This window comes from Stegodyphus dumicola, chromosome 11, assembly GCF_044657685.1.
Source record: "Stegodyphus dumicola isolate Sdum_Otavi_A_Nest chromosome 11, ASM4465768v1".
In the NCBI taxonomy this organism is placed as follows: Eukaryota; Metazoa; Arthropoda; class Arachnida; order Araneae; family Eresidae; genus Stegodyphus; species Stegodyphus dumicola.
Window position 1 is genome coordinate 67,745,552 of NC_140778.1, and position 18,838 is coordinate 67,764,389.

Below are 18,838 nucleotides of genomic sequence, written 5' to 3' on the forward strand. Positions count from 1 at the left end.
CTATGCAGGCATCTCATGCAATAGAATGTGCTTGCACGATGTTTTGTGAGATCACCTAATAACCGGGACATATTTCTTATTAAGCAATAATGTTGTTTACTGTCATCACTGATTAAAAGTAAATTAATACAATCAGTTTCTTTTCTGTTTGAAATGTAGAGGGGAAAGACTTCTCTTTCTTCATATCCAAATACATTTATTCTAAGATTATTTAGTTTTTCAATAGATGGTATTTTTGTAATAGGAACAGGGTATTCAATATTTCCTAATTTTATTTCATGTTCATAGGGTTTATAATGATTTGCTCGTTCTGGTTTATTTTCTCTAGAAAGATCATATTTGTGTGCAAGTAAGCACCACACTAAACATTTTAGATCATCATTTTGAATGTTTAAAATGGCTTTTTTCATGGCAAGTTCTTTGGGAAGAGGTATATAACTACTAGCGGCTAAGGGATGATATCGTGCTGTGCAGAGTTCTAATTTTTCAATTTTATCTAGTGTCCATCCAGACCCATTTTGTAAAAATTCTTCAAATGATTTTTTTATCTTGTTATAGGCCTCATTCAATTGTTCTTCAACATTCTCTATTGTTAAACTTGTGAGACAGGTAGATCTAAAATGTGGTTTAATAACCTCTTCCTCCCCATCATGTCCTATTCTAGAGAATTGTGCTGTTACTATAATGTACCATTTTAAAGCCTTTTTCTCATTGATTTCTTCCTCGAGTTTCGACATAATATTTAATTTGATATTATTTAAAAATATTTCAAGATCTTGATTAATTTCTTTGGTGGCGATAATTGTAAAAGAACTGAAGACATTTAAGGCCGACGCTGCATGCTTCATACGCTTGTTTAAATGGATGGGGATTATTACTTTTCCTTTTAATACTTTGAACAGTACCATGTTGAGTACGGTCATGTTTCATTAGATCATGTTTTCTGCTAAACACGTCGTTGCATTTTTCACATGAAAAGGTATTTTTTTTAACATGAATATTTTGTATGTGTCTTCGTAAATTATCTGCTCTCGTAAACTGAGCCTGACATTCTTCACAGTGAAAGATTTTTCTCTCATGTGTTTTCGAATGACGAACTAAATGACTTTTATTGCTAAAACTTTTACCACATATGTCGCAAACCTGTGAAAGATAGAAAAGCGGCTTTCAATATGCATGCTTTCCTCATTATAAAATTACTCATTTTTAATTATCCCTCACTAGAAAAAATAATTACATAATTCATTTTAGAAATCATTTAGTATTAACTCTTTACGTTTAAATAATTTTAGTTTAGTTTAAAAATCTCTCTCTCACTACATTTTTCCTAATAATCACACATTATACAACAACGACTGAAGGGAAAGAGAACCATTGAATAAATAACTATATCTGCAAGTCACTATTAAAAAGAAAAAAAAAAATGTTACCTCTCTTGTACTTGGTTGAGGTTCCATTCTTTCAGAAGTTAGAGAGTTGAATTCCTCCTCCTGAATTCCAAAGTCGATAAACTAAGAAAAAAAAAAAAAGAGAAAAAACTGTGTTAATAAAAAATATTTTTTTTAGAATATTCAAAAATGATGACTGCTGTTTAAAAGTATTTGATACTTCATTCATTATCTTATAATAAATATACTTTTAAAATAAAGATTCAAAATAAAAGCATCTTCTCATAAAAAATAGTTCATTCATGCAATAAAAATATCATGCAACGATATACAAACTCGACTGATTTCCTTCAGACTCTTACAAATGCTTTAAAAAAAATTTTTTTTGAACTCTAAACTATGTAAAAAGCAGGCTATTTAATTTAAATCATACTTGAAGCAAACATATAAATCGTGCATTAAAAATAGATTGATTATAATTCATTTTAAAAAGTTCATCTAGTCTGAAAAAAAATAATAATTAAAATAATATATAACAGTTCTAATACTTACGTTGGAAGAAACAGATTGGTGATCTTGTTCAAAAGCCATTGGAAAAAAAATATTAAGCTCTGTGAATCAAATCAGGAAGACTTGCTCTTTTCAAGGTTGAGAAGAGAACTGACGTTTTCCATTTCTGAAACATCTTTTATAGGGATTAAAAAATGTTCTCGAAACATTTCAGATTTGTATAATCTGAACCAGGACAACAACAACATTATGATAACCCTTTCTTTCGAATACGATTTCAACTTCCATTAACCCTTATCATAACGTGAAGTCTACAACGCTTATCAAGGATCTTCCTTCACTTCTGTATGTATTGTCAAACTTGGAATAGCAACAACCTTAAGATAATACATTCTTTCACATATGATTATCAGAGTTTTAGAAATTTTCCATTACTCTATCATGATAAGTGGATGATGCTTTTAAGATTACCCTTATGCATATATGTATAAGTAATGTCAAACTTAAGAATAACAACTCTTTCAAATAGTTTTTCAGTGATTATCAGAGTTTTCCATTAACCTATCTTACCATGATAACGCAATAATATAATGACGCCTTATAGACTGTCCTTCCCAAACAAGACAAGACAAGAATGTATTACGATAAGTGTTGATGAATTATATTGGTGAAGATATATTTTTATGTATTAATTTTAAAAATATAAGAGATTCTTTAAGACAGAAAAAAATTGTTCATTTATTTTGTGATAGGTTTTTTGAATCGAAATGTTATGAAGATTATAAAAATGCATTAATATAAGTACAGCTATTCTATTTAAATTTCTGTGTTTGGTTGATGTTATGATTATTTTTTTCCTTATGTTTTTAATAGAAATATATTGAAATTTTAGTTTTAATTTTAAAGCAAACGTGTATATCAAATGTTAGTAAATGGATATTGCTGTTAATTTGATATTAACTAAGGAAAGAAAATTCCAAGTATATTTTATGTATAATACAGAAATTTATTCTTTGAAAATAAATGTATTGAAAGGTAAAAGCTTCTTTGTGAAATGAATGTTTTTCATAACATTTAAAAACGATGTAAAACAAATATTGATTGTAGAGAGAAGAAAGAGTCTATATGTAAAAATAATAATTTTATTCATTTAATAAGGTTCCCATTTTCGTGTGGGGAGAACGTATATGTTTTACAGATTTAACATGCAATACTTTTTTTTTCATATTAACATCATGATTCTGTAAATTTTCATTTTTGATATAGTCCATTGGCATGTTGATTTCAGTCAAGTTCTTTTAAAAATTCGTTCTTAGCAGAAATATTAATCTTTTTCTTTTTGGTTGTAAAAAGGATATTGAATAAGGTACTTTTAAATTAAGCATTCAAATATTATAGACTTATTCAATATCCTTTTTACAACCAAAAAGAAAAAGATTAATATTTCTGCTAAGAACGAATTTTTAAAAGAACTTGACTGAAATCAACATGCCAATGGACTATATCAAACTTTTTTTTTCATATTAACATCATGATTCTGTAAATTTTCATTTTTGATATAGTCCATTGGCATGTTGATTTCAGTCAAGTTCTTTTAAAAATTCGTTCTTAGCAGAAATATTAATCTTTTTCTTTTTGGTTGTAAAAAGGATATTGAATAAGTCTATAATATTTGAATGCTTAATTTAAAAGTACCTTATTCAATATCCTTTTTACAACCAAAAAGAAAAAGATTAATATTTCTGCTAAGAACGAATTTTTAAAAGAACTTGACTGAAATCAACATGCCAATGGACTATATCAAAAATGAAAATTTACAGAATCATGATGTTAATATGAAAAAAAAAGTATTGCATGTTAAATCTGTAAAACATATACGTTCTCCACGAAAATGGGAACCTTATTAAATGAATAAAATTATTATTTTTACATATAGACTCTTTCTTCTCTCTACAATCAATATTTGTTTTACATCGTTTTTAAATGTTATGAAAAACATTCATTTCACAAAGAAGCTTTTACCTTTCAATACATTTATTTTCAAAGAATAAATTTCTGTATTATACATAAAATATACTTGGAATTTTCTTTCCTTAGTTAATATCAAATTAACAGCAATATCCATTTACTAACATTTGATATACACGTTTGCTTTAAAATTAAAACTAAAATTTCAATATATTTCTATTAAAAACATAAGGAAAAAAATAATCATAACATCAACCAAACACAGAAATTTAAATAGAATAGCTGTACTTATATTAATGCATTTTTATAATCTTCATAACATTTCGATTCAAAAAACCTATCACAAAATAAATGAACAATTTTTTTCTGTCTTAAAGAATCTCTTATATTTTTAAAATTAATACATAAAAATATATCTTCACCAATATAATTCATCAACACTTATCGTAATACATTCTTGTCTTGTCTTGTTTGGGAAGGACAGTCTATAAGGCGTCATTATATTATTGCGTTATCATGGTAAGATAGGTTAATGGAAAACTCTGATAATCACTGAAAAACTATTTGAAAGAGTTGTTATTCTTAAGTTTGACATTACTTATACATATATGCATAAGGGTAATCTTAAAAGCATCATCCACTTATCATGATAGAGTAATGGAAAATTTCTAAAACTCTGATAATCATATGTGAAAGAATGTATTATCTTAAGGTTGTTGCTATTCCAAGTTTGACAATACATACAGAAGTGAAGGAAGATCCTTGATAAGCGTTGTAGACTTCACGTTATGATAAGGGTTAATGGAAGTTGAAATCGTATTCGAAAGAAAGGGTTATCATAATGTTGTTGTTGTCCTGGTTCAGATTATACAAATCTGAAATGTTTCGAGAACATTTTTTAATCCCTATAAAAGATGTTTCAGAAATGGAAAACGTCAGTTCTCTTCTCAACCTTGAAAAGAGCAAGTCTTCCTGATTTGATTCACAGAGCTTAATATTTTTTTTCCAATGGCTTTTGAACAAGATCACCAATCTGTTTCTTCCAACGTAAGTATTAGAACTGTTATATATTATTTTAATTATTATTTTTTTTCAGACTAGATGAACTTTTTAAAATGAATTATAATCAATCTATTTTTAATGCACGATTTATATGTTTGCTTCAAGTATGATTTAAATTAAATAGCCTGCTTTTTACATAGTTTAGAGTTCAAAAAAAATTTTTTTTAAAGCATTTGTAAGAGTCTGAAGGAAATCAGTCGAGTTTGTATATCGTTGCATGATATTTTTATTGCATGAATGAACTATTTTTTATGAGAAGATGCTTTTATTTTGAATCTTTATTTTAAAAGTATATTTATTATAAGATAATGAATGAAGTATCAAATACTTTTAAACAGCAGTCATCATTTTTGAATATTCTAAAAAAAATATTTTTTATTAACACAGTTTTTTCTCTTTTTTTTTTTTTCTTAGTTTATCGACTTTGGAATTCAGGAGGAGGAATTCAACTCTCTAACTTCTGAAAGAATGGAACCTCAACCAAGTACAAGAGAGGTAACATTTTTTTTTTTCTTTTTAATAGTGACTTGCAGATATAGTTATTTATTCAATGGTTCTCTTTCCCTTCAGTCGTTGTTGTATAATGTGTGATTATTAGGAAAAATGTAGTGAGAGAGAGATTTTTAAACTAAACTAAAATTATTTAAACGTAAAGAGTTAATACTAAATGATTTCTAAAATGAATTATGTAATTATTTTTTCTAGTGAGGGATAATTAAAAATGAGTAATTTTATAATGAGGAAAGCATGCATATTGAAAGCCGCTTTTCTATCTTTCACAGGTTTGCGACATATGTGGTAAAAGTTTTAGCAATAAAAGTCATTTAGTTCGTCATTCGAAAACACATGAGAGAAAAATCTTTCACTGTGAAGAATGTCAGGCTCAGTTTACGAGAGCAGATAATTTACGAAGACACATACAAAATATTCATGTTAAAAAAAATACCTTTTCATGTGAAAAATGCAACGACGTGTTTAGCAGAAAACATGATCTAATGAAACATGACCGTACTCAACATGGTACTGTTCAAAGTATTAAAAGGAAAAGTAATAATCCCCATCCATTAAACAAGCGTATGAAGCATGCAGCGTCGGCCTTAAATGTCTTCAGTTCTTTTACAATTATCGCCACCAAAGAAATTAATCAAGATCTTGAAATATTTTTAAATAATATCAAATTAAATATTATGTCGAAACTCGAGGAAGAAATCAATGAGAAAAAGGCTTTAAAATGGTACATTATAGTAACAGCACAATTCTCTAGAATAGGACATGATGGGGAGGAAGAGGTTATTAAACCACATTTTAGATCTACCTGTCTCACAAGTTTAACAATAGAGAATGTTGAAGAACAATTGAATGAGGCCTATAACAAGATAAAAAAATCATTTGAAGAATTTTTACAAAATGGGTCTGGATGGACACTAGATAAAATTGAAAAATTAGAACTCTGCACAGCACGATATCATCCCTTAGCCGCTAGTAGTTATATACCTCTTCCCAAAGAACTTGCCATGAAAAAAGCCATTTTAAACATTCAAAATGATGATCTAAAATGTTTAGTGTGGTGCTTACTTGCACACAAATATGATCTTTCTAGAGAAAATAAACCAGAACGAGCAAATCATTATAAACCCTATGAACATGAAATAAAATTAGGAAATATTGAATACCCTGTTCCTATTACAAAAATACCATCTATTGAAAAACTAAATAATCTTAGAATAAATGTATTTGGATATGAAGAAAGAGAAGTCTTTCCCCTCTACATTTCAAACAGAAAAGAAACTGATTGTATTAATTTACTTTTAATCAGTGATGACAGTAAACAACATTATTGCTTAATAAGAAATATGTCCCGGTTATTAGGTGATCTCACAAAACATCGTGCAAGCACATTCTATTGCATGAGATGCCTGCATAGATTCACCCGTGAAAACCTGTTAGAAGAACATGCAAAATACTGTCAACATCAAAACATACAGAGAATTAAAATGCCATCAGAAGAAGAAAAAATATTAGAATATACCAATTATCAATATGAAGAGTCTATTCCGTACATTATTTATGTTGATTTTGAAGCTTTAATTGAAAACATAGACACTTGTACGCCTGATGTAGCTACTGCGTCTTTTACAGAAAAAATACATCATCATAAAGCTTGCGGATATGCTTACATAATTGTAGGACCTGATGGGAAAAGCGTTAAACCTGTAACAGTATATAGAGGTCCAAATGCAGTAGACCATTTTATACAAAATATTTTACGTGAAGAAGAGGAAATAGCGGAAAAATTATATAATATTGTACCTCTTTCCATGACATCTCAAGATGAACAAAATTTTAAAAATGCAACTCATTGCTACTTATGCAAAAAAAAATTTGAATAATGATCGTGTAAAAGATCACGATCATCTTACGGGAAAGTATAGAGGAGCTCTGCACAATAAGTGCAATTTGAAATTTAAACTTCAAAAGAAAATTCCTGTCGTATTTCATAATTTAAAACACTATGATGCACATTTAATCATGCAAGGCATTGGTAAAATTCAAAACAGGGAGTTTCATGTTATACCTAATAATATGGAAAAATATATTTCTTTCAGTATTAAAAGAAAATGGAATAATCTAAGAATATCTTTAATTTTTATTGATAGTTTACAGTTTATGAACGCGTCTTTGGAAAAACTTGTATCTAACTTGCCTGAAGAAAAATTTAAGATTTTAAAAGAAAATTTTCCCAATGATCAAAACATAAAATTATTATTACGGAAGGGAATATATCCATATGAATACATCAACTCTTTTGATAAATTTAAAGATACTCAGTTACCATCCATAGAGAACTTTCGAAGTACTTTAACTGGTGAAAGTATATCTTCGGAAGATTACATTCATGCTCAAACTGTTTGGTAAGCTTTTCATATTCAAAATTTAGGTGAATATCATGATTTATACGTAAAAAGTGATGTTTTACAATTAGCAGATGTGTTTGAAAATTTTAGACAGCTTTGTAAAACTTACTATAGTTTAGATTGTGCGCATTTGATGACTGCACCTGGATTAGCTTGGCAAGCCTGCTTAAAAATGACTGATCAAGCTTTGGAATTATTAACGGATGTTAATATGCATTTATTTATAGAGCAGGGCATTCGTGGAGGTGTGTCCATGATTACCCAGCGTAAGTCTGTAGCAAATAATAAATATCTGAAAAATTTTGATTCAACTAAAGAAAGTAAATATATCTTATACCTTGAAGCAAACAATCTCTACGGGTGGGCTATGAGTCAACCCTTACCCTATGGAAGTTTTGAGTGGGTTGAACCTCATAAGAATGTCATAGAAAATATTTTGACTTTATCAGAAGACAGTTTGGATGGATACATCTTGGAAGTAGACCTGGAATATCCCAAAGAACTTCATAATGCTCATAACGATTATCCCTTAGCTCCAGAAAAAATGAAAATAATAGCTAATCATCTTTCACCTTATGCAGTCAGTGTACTGAAAAATAATAAATTTATCTCGAATACTAAATTAGTTCCTAATTTAAATCCTAAATTTAATTATGTCACCTATCATAAAAATTTACAGTTATATCTCTCTTTAGGTATGAAATTAATGCATGTTCACAAAATTATAAAATTTAAACAAAAAGCTTGGTTACAACCTTATATACAGTTTAATACAGATCAACGTAAAAATGCACAGACAGGATATGAGAAAGATTTTTTAAACTAATGAACAATAGTGTGTACTGTAAAACTATGGAAAACGTGAGGAAACATGTTGATGTCCAAGTAGTCAATACAGAAAAAAGAGCGAAAAAATTGGTAGCTGCACCAACCTTTCATAATTTCAGAATTTTTGATAACGATTTGGTTGGAGTACAAAGGTTGAAAAACTGTGTTAATTTAAACAAGCCCATTTATGTAGGATTTGTCATACTAGAACTTAGTAAATATCATATGTACAATTTTCATTACAACCTTATCAAAAAACAATATGGAGAAAGAGCCAAGCTACTTTTTACTGACACAGACTCTCTCACGTACGAAATTTTAACAGAAGATGTATATCGAGATATGAGTTTTCATACGCATCTGTACGATATGTCAGATTATCCGAAGACTCATGCTTTATACAATATCAATAATAAAAAGAAAATTGGATGCTTCAAAGATGAAATGAATTCCGAACCAATATTGGAGTTTATAGGACTGAGGGCGAAAATGTACTCTCTACTGTTGGATGAAAGTGAGAAGAAAACCGCGAAAGGAGTTAAACAAAGTGTTATTAAAAGGAAACTTAAACATAAAAATTATAGAGATTGTTTAGAGAAATCTATCTTCACCAGAGAATTACAATATAATATTCAGAGTAAGAACCATCATCTTTTTACCATGGCTATAAATAAAATCGCACTTTCAGCTTTTGATGATAAAAGATATATTTTAAAAGATGGAGTACACTCCTTAGCCTATGGGCATATCAATATAAATAATGTTTAATAGAAAACAAAATGGATTATTTTTAATGTGGTCAATGACTTCACAGTGGAGTTATGGGAAGGGGCTGGCACCTGGGTATTCAAAAAAACCCCATGACTGTGAAACTGTGAAGAGAGACCCTCAGGTGTCAGAAAGCTGAGGCTTTCGATAAAAGCCCATGTGTGTGTGTGTGTGTGTGTGAAATTTTAATGAGTATTATGTTATTCTTTCCAATATTTTTAACAGTTATTTCTTTCCAGAAAATGAGATATTTTGTTTCAGGTTTCGATCCTATATTTTGAATCATAGAACATTTTTTTAATAAAAGAAACTTCTAAAATAGATTATTTTCTTTTTTCGTCCCTAGAGGACGCCATAAGCAATTCCTAAATAGATTATTTTCTTTTTTCATCCCTAGAGGACGCCATGACTCCGTTGCCAAATTAAAAAAAACTAACTTTTAATGAAAAGCAGGAGGTCTACAACTCAACCAGTAGTCTACCAACAACTCAACTCCACTCGAAACCACGCCTCCTAGTGTGATGACGTTGCCTTTGGCCCCGCCCTCTGTGTGACGTCATTGACCACGCCCCCTGACCCTCCTGTCGCAGAACCCCCATTATCATGCTACTATTGTACGGCGGGTGGAATGTGTACCAGAAACATGGACGACAAAGTATCTACCTGTAAGATTTAATTATGTTCGTGGTGTAATCTGGGAAAGACAGATTGTTTACTAATGCATCCAGTCATACACGTTCGAAAGCTTTAGGTATGTCTAGGAAGATTCCCCGTGTGATCTTCCTGGTTTGGAATCGTTCGGTGATCATTTTAACTATTCTGTAGAGTTGGTTGGTTGTAGAGAGGTTTCTTCTAACATCAAACTGGTAAGATATAATGATGTTGTTATCGTCCAGGTGGGTATTTATCCGCTTGAGTTGAACAGTTTTGACAAGTTTGCTGAGAGATGACAGAAGACTTAGTGGTCTGTATGACTCTGTATGGTGCTGTAGCAGGCTTCTTGGGCTTGAGGAGCGGAGTGATGGTGGCTAATTTTCAGACGTATCTTGATGATTTATTGGATAAAGGCTTTCCCATCATTTTAGAGACGACCTCAACGCGAAACACCGCGATTAGGGTTGCAACAGAACTAACTTAAATGGGCAGACTTTTTACACGATTATATCAGCAATCATCCGGTGTATCTTCATACACCAGATAAAACTACTTATTGGCCTAATATGATGAACAGGAGGCCAGATATCCTGGACCTCTTTATGTCTAGAACCAGTTTTATTTCTCTAGCGAAACACCACTTCTGTGGATTTTTATGCTACGTTATACAAAAAACATACTACAACTTCACCTAGAGTTTCAGTAAAATTATCTGTATACGTACAATTCATAGCAGTAATATTTTCTTGACCGAAACTATTGCATATTCTTTTCTAGTTTAACTACGCTATGAATAATATGTACTCATATCAAATTTTACTAATTTAATCAGTTTATAAAGTGAGCATGTAAGGTATTTTTCCCACCTTCTTAGCATGCCTTCGTGGTGTAATGGTCAGCAAACTCAGCGCGTAGTCTAGAGGTCCGAGTCTCGGTGAGGGCATTGTTCATTTTTCACCTTTCCTACTTCGAAATAACCTAATGTCTCTACAGTGGCGCCCGAACTAAAAAAGGTGGTGGTTGATGATTCTTCAGCGCCAGGATTTGGCGATTGGGTCCCCTAAGCCCCAGTCGTCCTTTAAAAGGGGGCGACTAGGAATATAAGAGGGCGTATATTATAAGTTATTCCTCCCGCCTTCTTAGCATGCCTTCGTGGTATAATGGCAAGCACACTCGGCGCGTATTCTGGCCTCCTATTCACCCTCCGAGAGGTTCGAGTCTCGGGCAGAGTATTGCTCATTTTCAGCCTTTCCTGCTTTGAAATAACCTAATATCTCTACAAGCAGACAGTGATTTCAAATCATTTTTGCATTATCTGTATTAATTTATCCATGCAAATGTCTGCAGCAGGCTGAAATATTTTGTCAAACATCTCATCCAAATTTAATTCATGAGAAATTGCAAAGAGTACATGATGTGTAATTAATAAAATCATATTTAATTTTGTACGTGTACGAATTCAAGAAGTCGCTGATACTCAAACATGTACGCTTAATGCGCTTAATGTATAAGAAATAAAACAAGAAGTTTTTTCCTCTCTGGAATTATATTATTGTTTTTACCACATTTATTTTAATTAAAATAATTTTTTTATAATTTTTTGTTTATATCAACTAATGCAAGGGAAGTGCGTGTATTAATTTTATAAAATATATGTGAATTTATGCAAATAAATTGTTTATAAACGCCACATAAGTTTATACATTCTTAAACCATTTTCATGTGAAATAGAAGCCTTGATCAAACATACCAAGGTCTGATTTTATTCAGACCCTGAGTTACATCATTATGAACTTATGATGGGACCACTGGAGTCGATGATTATTTATAATTTGTCAAATGGCATTTATAAAAATGGATTTTGTGATTAACATTAAATATATGAACGTATAACGTTTTCTTTTCATAATAAAAATATATGCAGAAGATAATATAAATGCAGAAGAATTTCATGTCAGCAGATAAGAGGCTGTTGTGTGCCAGTGGATAAGCTGATGAGAAGCTGAAAACTAATAGCTTGAATCCTAGAGAATGGATTGCCTGCATAGACATTCTCATGATTTTACCGTGTGTAACATGAATGCAAGCCAGTTTGCCTTAAAGCATTCTCTATGAAAGCATCTCTTCTTGGAAAATAGTTTTCAAGTATTTCATCACAAAAATCAGTCAAAAACTACTTCTCATGATTTGCAAAATACATATAAATAAGGTCAAAGTTATTTGATAAATTGTGCATCTTGGAATTGTATATCATATACATTTTTAATATATTTTCCGTATCTCTAATGTTGAGAATTTTGATGTTTTAATTTAACCCTGAGCAAAATGGTAAGTACTATAATCAAAATAAGGATAACTGTATTTGATGCCAGAACAATGATTTTTTTTTATTTTGTACTTGCATATTTGTGCTTATGATTGGAATTTTAGTGCAAATTATTTTAGCGTGATGTAACCTGTTCTCACTTTGCATTTTGTATTTTATATATATATATATATATATATATATATATATATATTTTTTTTTTTTTTTTTTTTTCCTTCTGTTATTCGTCACCTCACACCATTTTTCTCCAACTAGCTGGATGATTTTGTGATTGGTATGCATGGATGGTAATGTCATGATTTTAATGTATAACTTCAATGTCATAACTGGTAAGAAGATAATTAAAAGGTCTTGTCCTTTTTTCTTTAAATGAAAAGTCTTGTGTTTTTTATTTCAATGCACACTTTTTTTAAAGTAAGCTGAATTACCTGGATGATCGCTATGAGTTTCTTGACATATTTTAAAGTAAAATATTGCATGTAGAATTAATCTACTTCATTTTGAATAAATTGTTATTACTATATCTATTGTCTACAATCATTGAGTTCTTATTAAGATTATAAGTATTTGTCCTTTTTTGTTTGTAAAATGGGAGCTTGTATTTTTACAGATTTTCTTTTTATTTAGACAGTTTTCTACATAATGGCAAATATAAAATATAATTTGCATTTATATTCCCTGTTTTAAAAATTATGAATAGCTTAATTATCGCAGATGAACAATGCTGCTAATCTGGTTGAGAGATTACAAAGGCCTGACCATTCCATGAAAAATATTTTAGAACAGGTCACTGATTAAAACACGCACACACATACACATTAACTGCGTCATCAAAAGAGCTGTATTTAATATTTTTCCGAGAGTAAAATTCAAAGCATTATTTCTATTGTTTTCTGAGTATGAAATTTGTAGCAAAATGGAATTAATTTTTTTAAAAATTTCCTTCCGTGATATCTCTATATTTTTATGTCTGATAACGATCTGCTGCATAAGTAACATCTATTATGCTGTAGGGTATATATTTATTTTAACTAACATTTATTTTAAGTTTAAACTATCTTTCCTGTCAAGCCTTACTTTCCCCTGGAATTGCCAATGCCAGAGTATGTAAATTTTAGTAGAACGCGCAAAGTATTCAAAATATCAGCGGAAGTATTCTGAGTTAAATAGAAGGAAAACGAATTCGATAGTGTGCTTTCTTGCTTCACGAGCTTGGAGGTGGCTGCGTCGAAAGTGAAGAACCGCGCGTTTCGGCCTGTGTGCTTGCCTCGGCAGATAGTTGAATCTTTCAACTTAATATTCAGAAGTTTGCTGAAATATCAGCGGTATCTTAGAACGCGGTTAGGTTAGTTACGTTTAGAGAGCCTCGTAGGTAGTAACTTGTTATTATTCATTATTAGTTTCTTATTTTTATTTTACCGCCGGGTCGGCATAGTTTGTGAGCGTCAAGAGCACGCATCTGTAATTTCTAAAGTTGAATAAAAAGGGATTTAAACCCTTCTCAAGACTTTGTGTACTTTCCAGTTCATAGCAGTCACCACTATTGTTGCGTGCAGGTTGGGGCAGAGCAATATTACATTGGCACCCAAACACTTGTCGAACTGAAATGGTCGAAAACTGGATGGAAGTTTCTGGACAACAACAAGAAATGGCAAGCCATTTGGAAGGATTTGGATACCTGATCCAGACGATGAGAGCGTCAATCAAGCCAAACGTCAATTTCAACGGAAAAAATTCGGTGGCCATATTTCTAGAAGGCCTCGAAAATCATTTCCAGCTCTACCCTGTGCCGGAAAGACAAAAAGTTGCCATTGCCACATCTGCACTAAGAGGACAGGCCGCGCTATGGTGGAAGAATATAGGCAAATTTTTATTAGGGGAATTCGGAGGCCAAACATATACATTTGAAAATTTCAAAAAATCGTTACCCTACTAAAAATGCCCCATAGAAACCAGTAAAACTTTTTATGGGTACCCATAAGATCTTATGGGTTTTTATTGACATTTACTGGTTTCTGTTGGTCTCTGTGGGTTTTTTTTACTGGTTTCAAAATGACCCATAGAAACCAGTAGAACTTTCTACTGGTACCTATAGAATTTTTGATGGTCTCTATTGACTTTTACTGGTTTCTATTGATCTCTGTGGGTTTTTCTTACTGGTATCAATTGACACCCATACAACCAACATTCAATAGCAGAACTTTGTACTGGTTTGTATAGGTTTATATTGGCTTTTGCTGGTTTTCTTACTGGTATCAATATAATAATAAATCTTCTGTTGTTTTATATGGGTTTGTGCTATTTTTTTATCTGACGTTAATATACTTCTTGTAAACAATAAAATTAACAGAATGAAAATATGATCTCTTTAAGACCACCAGAGTAACCTGTAAACGCAAGTGGTCGTTTTAGAGAGGGTTTTTACTAAATATGCTATTTTTTTTATTTAAATTTTTTTTCGGAAACAATAACAGTAATATACACCACACACAACGAGGTCTCTCCAAGGCGACCAGCCGCAAATAAAAATTCATCTTTGCAAGTAGTCGCCTTAGAGAGGTGATGCTCAATACCAATAGATACTCACGTTCTCAGAGATACGTTTATCTTTTAGAGGTGGTCGTCTTAGGGAGATTGCATCTACGGAATGAATCTCTCTAAGGCGACCAGACACACTTGCAGAATTTTCTTTGTGAATGGTCGCCTTACAGAGGCAATATTCAATACCAAAGTATACTTATGTTTTCAGAAATACTGGTTTCTTTCAGAGGCGGTCGTCTTAGGGAGGTGGTTTTTGCTACGAGTTGGTTCTCTGAATACACACACATAAGCACTTACATTTCTGATATTACAAATAAACACCGGTATCAACCAACATCTCTTTAACGCGAACAAGTTCATTCACAATCGCAAAACTTTTCTCCCTGTTAACGCTGACGTGAAGAAAAAAATTCTCCCTCCCTCTCCCACTCTTCCCAAACAAGCAATATGGCGCCGCTCTAGTTATTGTTGTGTGATGGTGGTGTTATTTTCTTCGTGGTTGTAGTAATGCAATATATTATTTACTAGGATTTACTGTATTACAAATTTTACTATGTTTTACTGTTTAGAAATTAGTAATAAATAATAAAATACCAGCACTGACTATGAATATACTACTAAAGCCATGCACGTGTAATCGTGTCTAATGTTTGAGAGAACGTTGCTGATAACTGACTAGTTGTGAAATGGAGTTTCTGAGCGTGAAATTGATTTTCCATCTTTACTTTTATCCTGAAAAACAATGTGCTTAAAGACTGAAAAGTGATAATTTCAGACTTGATAATTTGTTTCAGTGTGCAGATGCAGAAATGTAGTTTTTGCATTCTACTGAAACTGTATTTTGGAAAATTTATTTTTTTTGATTACAGTTTAGAAATACATTTTTAAAGCTTGTTCATGTAGATGCTTTATCATTTGAATATTATGTACGAATAAATTTGAGCATACCTTACTTAAAAATGATCTTGCATGATTCAATTTTGAATTTTTCGTCTAATGTGATGTGGCCAAGCAAAAAGAATGTTTTTTTATGTTTTAAAAAATGAATTAATTATATTTCGCAAGCAAAAAAGGTAAGTTTTATTAATGAAATAAACATTGAAGTATTTAACGTGTTTATTACTTATTGAATGGGGTAGACAAGACATACAAGCTTAAGGAATCTTTTTTCCACTACTAAAATTATGTGAAAATTTAGATGATCATAGTAGCTTACATTGTTTTTTCTTTTTGGTCTATTTTTCTTTACAAGTATGAGACTAGAACCACATTTTTACATTAAATATTTTGTGCTATTTTGTTAAAATACATATAATCATTTTTATGCATACTTTAATTTTCATTATTATTAGTTTGATGAAGAAAATTTCAAATGTGTTTTTCATAAATTGCTTTTGAAATAGAAATAGATTTGTGAATAAGATTTATGTAATATTAAATGCACTAGTCTTGGGAGTATAAAAAGTGAATTATTTATTTGAAAAAGATTACATTTAGTTGAAACCTCATATAGTGGTTATTTTCTTAAATGACCACCTCTGATAATGGCACATTTGTCAGGACAATAATTAAATAACAGGACTTAAAAATCATTCATAGTTTTGTCAGGCTACAGGAAACTCGCATTATCTCGAATTGTGGAGTTGATTGTTTTAGGAACGTTTTGCTGTATAATCAATTGACTTCGGTGTAGTAATTTTTACGTGGGTATGAATTTTGCAGAAGTAATTGAAAGTTTTTACGAGACATTTAAAACCAAAGCTTTTTGGATCATGAGTCTTATAAGGGCACTGTTATAGCATTGCTTTCAAATATAGTTGGAGTAATATTTAAACATTATTTTCGGAATCACTTCCACAGGGAATCCGGTTGTTCTCTGCGGATGAAAACCCATATAAATAAATCTTCTGTACAGCCTTATACAAATGCAGTTAAAATTACTGTCATTACAATTAAGCGAATATAGCCACATTTGTTTACAAAAAGTTATTATTGCTAAATACTGCACTATATCAATTTCATTTAGCATTGTAATTTCAGAAAATGCTCAGCATGAGGTATTTTTATATTATATAATCTACTGTCAAAAACAACAGCTACCTTTTCAGTACTTTAAATTTTACTATTGAGAATTTTTATGGTTCAAAATAATATTTCTATACATTATTTCAAGTATTCTTTCTACAACAGAAATCTAAATAACTTGCACCTAAAGCACTGACTCAAATTTATTCCAATAATGCATCACTTTAATTAAATTTATGTTCCCTTGAGATGATATATGAAAAACCTTGTGTAATAATAAATTATTAATATATATAAGTAAATAGTATTTTTATATATTTTTTTGGGTAAAGTGCAGAATCCCACTTATTTATTTGGCACTTTGTACAAAAGTAAAAGGAATTGGATTTTTGTCAATTTTCTTTTGACTTTTAAAGTGAAAATAGGTTGTATACATGAATAAAGTCAAAGGAGTGCACAATGGCATTTTTGTTCAATTCTGAGATGTTTTTTTAAGTGAAAATAGGTCGATGTGTACGTGGATACCGAGTATGTGCAATTCTTAAAAACACGCCAAGCAGTGGGCGATTCTACACTTTCCCCATTTTTCTATAGGAATTTAGTTTCATTAAATTAGTTATTTAGTATAATTATGTGTATATGAGTATATTCATACTTATTCACATAGATGGAATTTTTACAGTATGAAAGTTTATCTTTTTTACATCAAGAACTACATATACTATAAATACCCATTATGTTATAGATTTTATTTATATAAAATCTGTGGAAGATTATACAGCACTAAAAGTAAGATACGGAATAAAACATTATACGCTATGAGATATTTTCTTAATTCCCGAACTGTGCGTTGAGAATTGGTATTTGTTGAAACTTGTAAATTTTTTTAAATTCATTTTGTTACAATATAATTTATTTTATTTTGGCTACTATTAAGTTTATTATATGTTATCTTCATGTTTCATTTATCTTTTGAGAGATACAGGTAACATTCAAAGTATTGTAATAAGGGGTCGACACAGTGTTTGTATGTTATTATTTCTTCACTACATTATATTCTTGGATTCATCCTTTCTTCCACGCAAAACATCTATGTGTATGCATGTCATAATAAGCTGCAGGGTGTTACTATCATTGGTAAGCGAGCTTTAAGGGTAATAGCAAGTATGCTAAATTTGATCTCTATGTTAAGTTTCTAATTTGCAAGTCCCGTATTCTTTTTGCTTGCTTGTTAATAATGTTTCTCTTCCTGAAAATTTGGGTTTCTTCTAGTTTTGTTTTTTAATTTGGTTTAGTGCATTTTAGGTAACTTAAAATTTAAGCAGATGCTAGAAAGTACCATCCTTTGGCAATACATTTCTCATTAGGTATCAAATTGTTAAACAAGCTGATGTGATTAAATACAATTGTTTAATTTCCCAATTAAAGAACTGAAATACAAATATATGCAGTGAGGTACAGTACTATATGTATATATTTATAATGAAATCAATAATATATATACAGTCAAAGTAATGATTCGCAATCATCAAATGAAATGATATTATATATATATGTAATAGATTCTGTAGTCGAATACAAGCAGCTGAATCCGTAATGAACAGCAAGAATTTTGATGGCTTAGAGATGTTGAAACTCCAATCCACAATGAATAAGAAATTTGGCAGTCGAGGTAGATTTAATTCAACTTTTCTTTCAGCAAATATGTTGCAGCCACAAACAAGTTGGCACATTATTCATGCCTATTCCAAAAATTAACATTTTTGATAAATGTGTAGTAAGAAACAAGGAGCAGACAGACTGCTATCCAGCTAATACAAAGCGTAAAAAGCAAATGCGTTACATTAAGGGTG